Source organism: Brassica napus (assembly GCF_020379485.1).
Source record: "Brassica napus cultivar Da-Ae chromosome A5 unlocalized genomic scaffold, Da-Ae chrA05_Random_29, whole genome shotgun sequence".
NCBI classification, from domain to species: Eukaryota; Viridiplantae; Streptophyta; class Magnoliopsida; order Brassicales; family Brassicaceae; genus Brassica; species Brassica napus.
Window position 1 is genome coordinate 1 of NW_026014024.1, and position 8,797 is coordinate 8,797.

The 8,797-nt window shown below is 32.5% G+C and overlaps 1 long non-coding RNA gene and 1 pseudogene across 1 annotated transcript; one reads left to right on the forward strand and one right to left on the reverse strand.

Annotated features, from left to right (window-relative positions):
* The first annotated feature begins 1,370 nt into the window (after positions 1-1,370).
* LOC125594262 lies at positions 1,371-2,839 on the forward strand (annotated as a pseudogene).
* A 1,719-nt stretch (positions 2,840-4,558) lies between these two features.
* LOC125594261 lies at positions 4,559-5,041 on the reverse strand. Its single transcript, XR_007329794.1, has 4 exons — positions 4,995-5,041; positions 4,867-4,920; positions 4,714-4,776; positions 4,559-4,611 (listed from the first exon to the last, which is right to left on the reverse strand). It is a non-coding gene; the product is annotated as an uncharacterized LOC125594261 (long non-coding RNA).
* Between the last annotated feature and the right edge of the window lie 3,756 nt (positions 5,042-8,797).

Genomic DNA, 8,797 nt, shown 5'->3' on the forward strand with positions numbered 1-8,797 from the left:
AGGGATCAAATCTAGTGGCTGCTTAAATCGCTTGTGCCTCCTTTACTATATTTTAAGAACTTTAGTCACAAAATAAAGGTGAAATCTTTTTTCATCTCACCTCAGTGAATTTAATTGATATCTGTCGACAATAGCAATCATCCTTTTACGTATAACACAAGCTGATAACAAGTTTCAAGAATCCATTGATTTTTCACACTAAGTTTCTGAACACACTGAGGTCTTGTCTTTATTTTGGTTTCTCCCAATGTTTCCATATCCGAATCAAACCAGTAAATCGAACATTTTATATAATTTGGTTCTGATTTAATAAAAATTAATTAATTAAAATTTTGGTAAAAAACCTGTTTTCAGTTTATTATGTATTTTTTTACTTTTATTCTAAATTTAATTTGTTATCAAAATTAGTTAAATATTTTTTTTGAAACTATGTATGTCAAGTAAAAAATTAAAATACAAATAGAAATGTGAATATTTTATATACTTGATGAATAAAATGCAAAGTTGATTTCTATAAATTAATATATATATCATTACCAAAGTAAAAACTCTATAAATTAATAATTTTAGGATTGTAATATTTTATTAATTTACAAAACTTTCCTTTTTAAATTTTACCCATATAGATATTAATAAATTTCAAAATTATTATATTATTTGGTGTATTAAATTTGTTTCATAGAATTTAAGTGTTGTTTTAGATATAATTTTACTATTCTCGATCAGAATATATTGTAATGTTAAGAAACATACAAATAATTATATTGTGAACATAAAAATATTTTTTTGTTAGTACTTAGATAACTATATATGATTTCAATGAGACTATATGTTTAAGGACTAGGTTTACATAAGATTTTATAAAAAATATGATTTTATATGTTTGTATTATTTTTGAATCGGTCTAAAAATTTATTAATTACCGTGTTTATTAATTTATCAAATTTTAATTGTAAAATTACTATTTTTGATATCAAATATATTAGTTTTATTGATCTAACCGTTCAGTTATAATCGATCGAATGAATAAAAAGTTCAAAACAAAAAAAAAGGTAATAAAGGAATCCGGTTAAGTGTTTTGGTCGGTTTAATAAAACTTCTCTTTAAAAAGAGAAACCAAAGATAGTTGGTTGAGTAGGAAGAGAGATTAGGCAAAATCATCGATCCCCAAATCGTAAAACTTTGATTCTTCTCTCTTCATCCCCAAATCACTCTGCTCTCCCGCCTCGCCGTTTGATCTGATCGATTCTGAATTCAGCTTTTCTTCCGGTCGCTTCCGCTTGACTTCATAGTTTCTCTGTAGATTTTCTCTCGTGGCTGTGTGTTTTGACGATCGTCAACTCTGTGTCTGTTGGATTGAGGAGTGATGTTATATCGAAGACGTGACGGAGAAGGAAGAGAGATCGGCGGAGGAGGTTAGCGTAGAGGATGGAGATAAGGAGATAGTGGTGACGACGAAGATGGCACTGGTTGGTGTAGGTGCGCGTGCCTTGTTCTAATCCGACTTTGGTTTACAACGTTGTGAGGAATAAGGTTGAGGCTGAGTTTCATTGGTGGGATAGGGTCGCTCAGTATTATTAAAAAGTTTCCTCCTCCTTTTAGCTGTTTGTTGTGTCTCAATCTCATGTATGTTAATTGGCTTTGGCTATTGTCTCACAGTTTATATTACTTGGAGCTGTCCCGTTTCCGTCTGATGTTCCGCGCGGCTGAAGGAGCTTGGTGTATGGAGTCATCACTCTGAATGACCTTATGAGACTTTGGTTCCATCGTCTCTCTACAAAGTCTGTTTCTTTTTCTCTCTATAGTACCAATGCTCTGTTTTTGTTTTTCTTCTTATTTACTAACCTTGTTTTGTTTTCTTACTGTTGTGGAAAGTCTTATTGTATTGACCACCTGTGATTGCCACGGGGATATGTTTTGCACCTTCCATGGAAGCTATATGCCAAGCTGTAGAGTTTTATCCATAGTAGTTTACCATCTCTTTTTATACTTTTTGTTGTTGCTATTGTTAAGAATCGTAGTTGTATTGATTTTGATCTTTGTTTTGTCTCGTTAAGGAAATGCTTCACTTGGGAAGACGACTTATGTTCACTGCAAGGCGGGTCGTGGCCGCAGCACAACCGTCGTCATATGCTACTTGGTTTGTGTTGCAATTCATCAAATAAACTTTTTTGATTCAGCCTCTCTGATTATATCTTTGCAATGCAGGTGCAGCACAAACACATGACACCTGAAGAAGCATATGCCTACGTGAAGTCAATCAGGCCTAGAGTAAAATTAGCCACCGCTCATGGAAGGTAACCGACAAAGACACGTTCTTTCTTTGTTCTTATTCTTCATCCTCTGATTCCTAAATGTGTCTCTGCAGGCCGTTCGTGAGTACTACCATGTCAAGGTGCTGAATACCAGAGTTCCTTAACTGATGCAACTTCAGCTTTGATTCCAAGAAATGTAAAGCAGGTTTGTTCTGGGAATGTGGTTGTGTTTGAGGATGGGTCGATGGTGGTAGTGACCCACGCGGATGTAGAGGGCTATGATGATGACTCAAAGAGGTCAATGAATGTTGCTGGTAACGAGTTATGGGTGAAAGTGGTGGGACAGGCTGCATTGGCGAGGATCTCATGCTTGTGCTTGGTTGCGTCACGACCACAAGCTTTCTCGAAAAATCTTTCCATGAGTGGTATAAGAGTCGACATTTCTGTCTACTAATGATGATAATAAATAAAGAATGATGCAGGTGAGTCTGCTGGTGAATATGTGCCTCTCCAGTGACAATAGTTAATAAATAAAAAGGGATCAGATTAGATATAGCAGAAAAGATAGGGTTTGTAAATTCTGGAAACATGTGTAATTAAATACTAACTTGTCCCTCATTAACCTTTGATGAGGAAAAAAAACCATGAATTAATCTCCTTTCAAGTATCATAATCAGTCTTTTGAGTTTGTAACTCCTTGAGATTATTAAAGATAAATTTAAAGTTTAGTTTAAACATAATTTGAAAGGAAGGAAATGGTATCTGAGTACGGGAGTTTTAAAATAGTTATGGATCTCTCATTCAGAAATGAAGATCTGGCTAATGTGTTTCTTCATCAAGTTCCATTGGCTGTGGCTCGTTGCCATTAGCATTAGCTTTAGAAGAGGAAGCTGCTTCTTGCTTCTTCTTCTTTTGCGTTCTGGCGCTTTTTCTTGTGCCTTTAGCGGCGGATGCTTTTGCTGCCGCTGCATCTGCTGCCACTTTTGCCGCTGCTGCTGCTTTTTCTGCTGCCGCCACTGCTGCCTCGCGTCTGCCGCTGCCGCCACTTCTTGCTGCTGCAGCAGCTTCTTCTGGGCTTCTTCTGCTTCCTGTGCCTTCGAGCAGGATGATACTGCATTGTCCATGGTCTTGGCGCATATCAGACCGTATTTTAAACACAGCGTATCAACTGCGAACATTCCCATTGCCTGCTCAGAGGCATTAACAATATTATGAAAAAACCGTGATAATCCATTTTGGGCATCATATGATGAGTTGATACAAGATTATTACCAAGAAGTTTAGGAGTGATCAGCTCTTTCGCATGAAGTTTTACGAACTCTTCACATGCCCAAGGAACATGTTTATCCGCGTACACCCTGCCCAAAATGTAATCATGGCATAAACAAAAGTTAGTTTACTGGTGTCTTTCTTTTAAGAAAAAGATGCAAATAGAATCATATTGCTACCTTTGCTTTCTAATGAATGTGTTCCAAAGCCACATAAATCTCTTCTCCTCATCGCTGGCATCCACCAACCGATCATCTTCTGTGAAATTGCGAAAAAAGAGAACACAAAATGCCTCTAGTGTCCGCATCATAACAATTCAATGAAAATTACAAAAAAAAAAAAAAATCAAAAACAATGAAATACCATGCGTTCTTGAAAATCTTTAAATTCTTGATCATCTTCATTATCGCTGTCCGCATCAGACAGTACTTCTTCCAGAGTCATTGGCTTCAAAGTGCAACTTATTTAGTTAGTATAATAAAAAAAATTAGACGGCATGGTTTCAAGAAATCAAGAATTTGTAGGAAACTGAACCACCTGCAATGTTTGAGAGTGAGAACTGCCGACTCCTAATATCGGTTCTGGAAATTAACAATGGTATGATATATTGGTTAGTAAAACATAAGGACGAATATTCTGTAGAAAAAAAGTAACACAGAGAACATCATAACCTTTCAGCCCGACCCCGCTGTGGATTTAACCTTTTTCTCCCAATAGCACGAGGCCCTTAGCTTTAGAAGACCGACCTATCTCTGGTTGAGTTTTGGTCTGAATGTCGCTAGTCTGTCCCGACAAGCGAGTTCTTGCTAGGGAGGATGGGATATTATCACCGTTCACATGAGAAATTTCATTTGCTTTGTCACGAGGGACATCTTCTGAATACTTCTCAAAAATCTTACAACATTTACGTCCCTTAGAACACCTCTTGGCCTCGCATACGGGATTTCGAGCTGCACGAATTATGGTTTGACTAGCTCTAAGAAGATGATGATGAATCATAGCTAAGAAGTAGAGTAAATAGTTTGAGATCTTACCGATAAAGGTAGGTATTAACACGATTGTGCTCCTCTAAATCATAAGTTAGTACCTGTTATAACATTATGGTAAAGTTCATAATCATGACAAAAATAAATTATTTTCTGAACCCACTTAAAATGTTGCGTACGTATCAAGTTTCACATATACTAACCCCATTTGTGAATGCATCAGGTTTCACGGAGACATCAAAATTCGGATGACCATTCTCCGACAGCTAAAACATGAAAGAGCACTTATCTTTGTTACTTATAATATATCACAAGAAAACTTGAAAAGAGTTGTGTATCCTTAAAATACAACGTACCCGAAAGTTAAAATCAAATAAGGCATGCGATGACATCAAATGATGTTTCACGCCCTGCACATCATGCAATATTCAGATCCTTATTGTTTAAAAATGAAAGATATAGAAAGTTTGGTTCTAGGGCCTACCTTGAGGCTTCCACACTTCATTGGGCAAAATGGGCAAGAAGTCCTTTCACAACTACATTTTCAAATGTGTATAGATAATTAATACAATGGTTAGAAGAAAAACAACATTTTCTGAAGCGAAACCAAGTAAAGAATCACCTTGGGATTTCAGTATTATGTTGTTACAATTCATATAGTTGTAAATTGCTATTCCACCTATATTTGCCCTAAAAAAATAAAAGTGTGCCATGTGAAAGAAGAAGTCATTTATTTTATCTAGGAAATAGAAGAGAAAAGATCTAAAATGCAACACATAAATTAAGTTTTTTTGTTTGAAAATCGATACTAAAATTTATTCCAAAAGTTTAGGAGAGTTCATAAATTCTATGATTGTAATGATAATTCTAGAAAAGAAAACACATATGTATTAGCGTTTTAGAATAGTCTAAATTAGAACAGTGGTAAACTAATGTTAGAGAAGAGATTCATACATCTTATTTTTTCTTCGCCTGTATTTTGTAGCTCAAACACCTTGGAAGGAAACGTGGCTGCATGACAAATAATAAAAGCGTTGTAGATAGATAGTGCATACCTTGTCCTGTGAGAAAGCTTGAAGAATGTTATAGAAAAATAGAGAAAGATAGTGCATACCTTGTCCTGTGAGAAGCTTGAGAATATCATATACGGTAATTGGTTTGCCATATAATGATATAAGTTCCTTTTCCTCCTCCGTTAAGGGCCTTACGCCAGCCATCTGCTTGATGAGTTCTGAAACTGCCACGCAAGCTATCTAGCAGCACAAAGAATCATTAATAAACATAAATAGTGACCGATTTATATGTTCCCAATTGTAAAACACCATAGAATTTATTAAGATAGACTAACCGAGATCTTAGAATCTGATAAACAAACAAGATATTTGTAACCAAAAAACTAATTGGCAAAAAAACCTGTACAAAAATAAGATATATAACTTTAAATGATATGTATTACTTGCAAAGTGAGATAACGAAAAAAGAGAGATACATATATATTGTTGAAATTCATACATGTTATAAGCCACTTACTAAACCTAAACATGCAATCTTTAATGGATTTTTTTCTTTAAACTGATATAAAACAATTGACATTAAATATAAAAAAACTGTTCATACGGATTTAATCTGCAAAAAATATTTATCCATTAAAACATATATAAGTCAAAGGTTTTGATTTACTTACCGATCTTGCTACCACAATTGAGAGCAATTTACGTTTTGTTTCTATCACACGAACACGAACGAAAAACTAGTAAGGTTGAGATCTTTTCTTATCCGCTAAAAGAGTTGGTGCGGCGGATTTTACATATCAATAGATGATATTTATAAGACACAATGACATACCTAAACCCTACATCAATATGTGTTTGGACCTTAATTTTCTATAATTTTATAATTAAATATTAATTTGGCCCAATATAAACCCATTAGAATTACATAGAACAAAGAGTCGGCTATGAACTCAAGCTTTCCGAGTTTAGATTTAATTTCTAATGCATTACTATTAACTATATTATGATATATCAAATACAAATATTTGGTTTTATCAAAATAAATCACATACTTTAGAAAAAATAATTCAAATATTAAAATAATGACAACAATTTTAATTAAATAACATGTTCTTAAAAAATCAAATAGTCCAAAAACATTTCTTTTGGAAAAGAAAGAGTAAAGTGCAAGATAATATCTCAAAAGATATTAAATGAATTGAATTTTTGTTTTTTATCTTTGGCTATACGAACTACGAAATACAGCTTCAACTTTCGCTATTTTTAGTTTTGTTAGACGACTATCAATAATACTGCACATATGCTGCAAAGAATCATTAATAAACATAAATAGTGACCGATTTATATGTTCCCAATTGTAAAACACCATAGAATTTGTTAAATAGACGAACGAGATCTTAGATCTGATAAACAACAAGATATTTGTAAACCAAAAAACTAATTGGCAAAATAACCTGTACAAAAATAAGATATATAACTTTAAATGATATGAATTACTTGCAAAGTGAGATAATGGAAAATAAAAAAGAGAGACATATTGTTGAAATTCATACATGTTTATAAGCCATTTACTAAACCTAAACATGCAATCTTTAATTGATATTTTAACTGATATAAAACAACTGACAATAGAATAAAAAAATGTTCATACGGATTTAATCTGCAAAAATACGTATCCATTAAAACAAATATATAAGTTAAGGGTTTTGATTTACTTACCGATCTTGCTACACAGTTGAGAGCAGTTTACGATGTGGTTCTATCACACGAACGAAAAACTAGTAAGGTTGAGATCTTCTCTTGTCCGCTAAAAAGAGTTGGTGCGGCGGATTTTGCATATCAATAGATGATATTATAAGACATAATGACACACCTAAACCCTATATCAATATGTGTTTGGACCTTAATTTTCTATAATTTTATAATTAAATATTATTTGGCCCAATATAAACCCATTAGAATTACATAGAACAAATAGTCGGCTATGAGCTCAAGCTTCCTGAATTTAGATTTAATTTCTAACACATTAATAACTATATTATGATATATCAAATAAAAATATTTGGTTTTATCAAAATAAAGCACATACTTTAGAAAAAATAATTCACATTTTAAATATCTACAACAATTTCAATTAAATAACATGTTCTTAATAAATAAAATAGTCCAAAAACATTGCTTTTGAAAAAAAAGAGAGTAAAGTGTAAGATATTATCCCAAAGATATTAAATGAATTGATTTTGTGTTATGATCTTGGCTTTACGAACTACGAAATACAGCTTCATCAACTTTCGCTATTTTAGTTTTGTTAGAGGACTATCAATAATGCTGCACATATGCTGAAAAAGGTACCAATAGTGTGGATATTTGTAAACCAAAAACTAATTGGCAAAAGAACCTGTTACAAAAAAAAGATATATAACTTAAAATGATATGAATTACTTGCAAAGTGAGATAATGGAAAATAAAAAAGAGAGAGACATATTGTTGAAATTCATACATGTTTATAAACCATTTACTGAACCTAAACATGCAATCTTTACTTGATATTTTCTTTAAACTGATATAAAACAATTGACAATAGAATAAAAAAATGTTCATATGGATTTAATCTGCAAAAATATGTATCCATTAAAACGAATATATAAGTTAGGGTTTTGATTTATTTACCGATCTTGCTACACAGTTTTAGAGGAGTTTATGTTGTGTTTTTATCACACGAACGAAAAACTAGTAAGGTTGAGATTTCTCTTATCCGCTAAAAAGGTTGGTGCGGCGGATTTTGCATATCAATAGAGGATATAGAAGACAAAATGACATACCTAAACCTTATATCAATATGTGTTTGGACCTTAATTTCTTATAATTTTATAATTAAATATTAATTTGGCCCATATAAACTATTAGAATTACATAGAACAAAGAGTCGGCTATGAACTCAAGCTTCCTGAATTTAGATTTAATTTCTAACACATCACACTTAACTATATTATGATTATCAAATAAAAATATTTGGTTTTATCAAAATAAAGCACATACTTTAGAAAAAATAATTTCACATTTTAAAATAACTACAAAATTTCAATTAAATAACATGTTTTAAAAAATCAAATAGTCCAAAAACCTTGCTTTTTAAAAAGAGAGAGTTAAGTGTAAATATTATCCCAAAATATTAAATAAATTGAATTTTTGTTATGATCTTGGCTTTACGAACTACGAAATACAGCTTCAACTTTCGCTATTTTAGTTTTGATAGAACTAGAATAAAAAAATG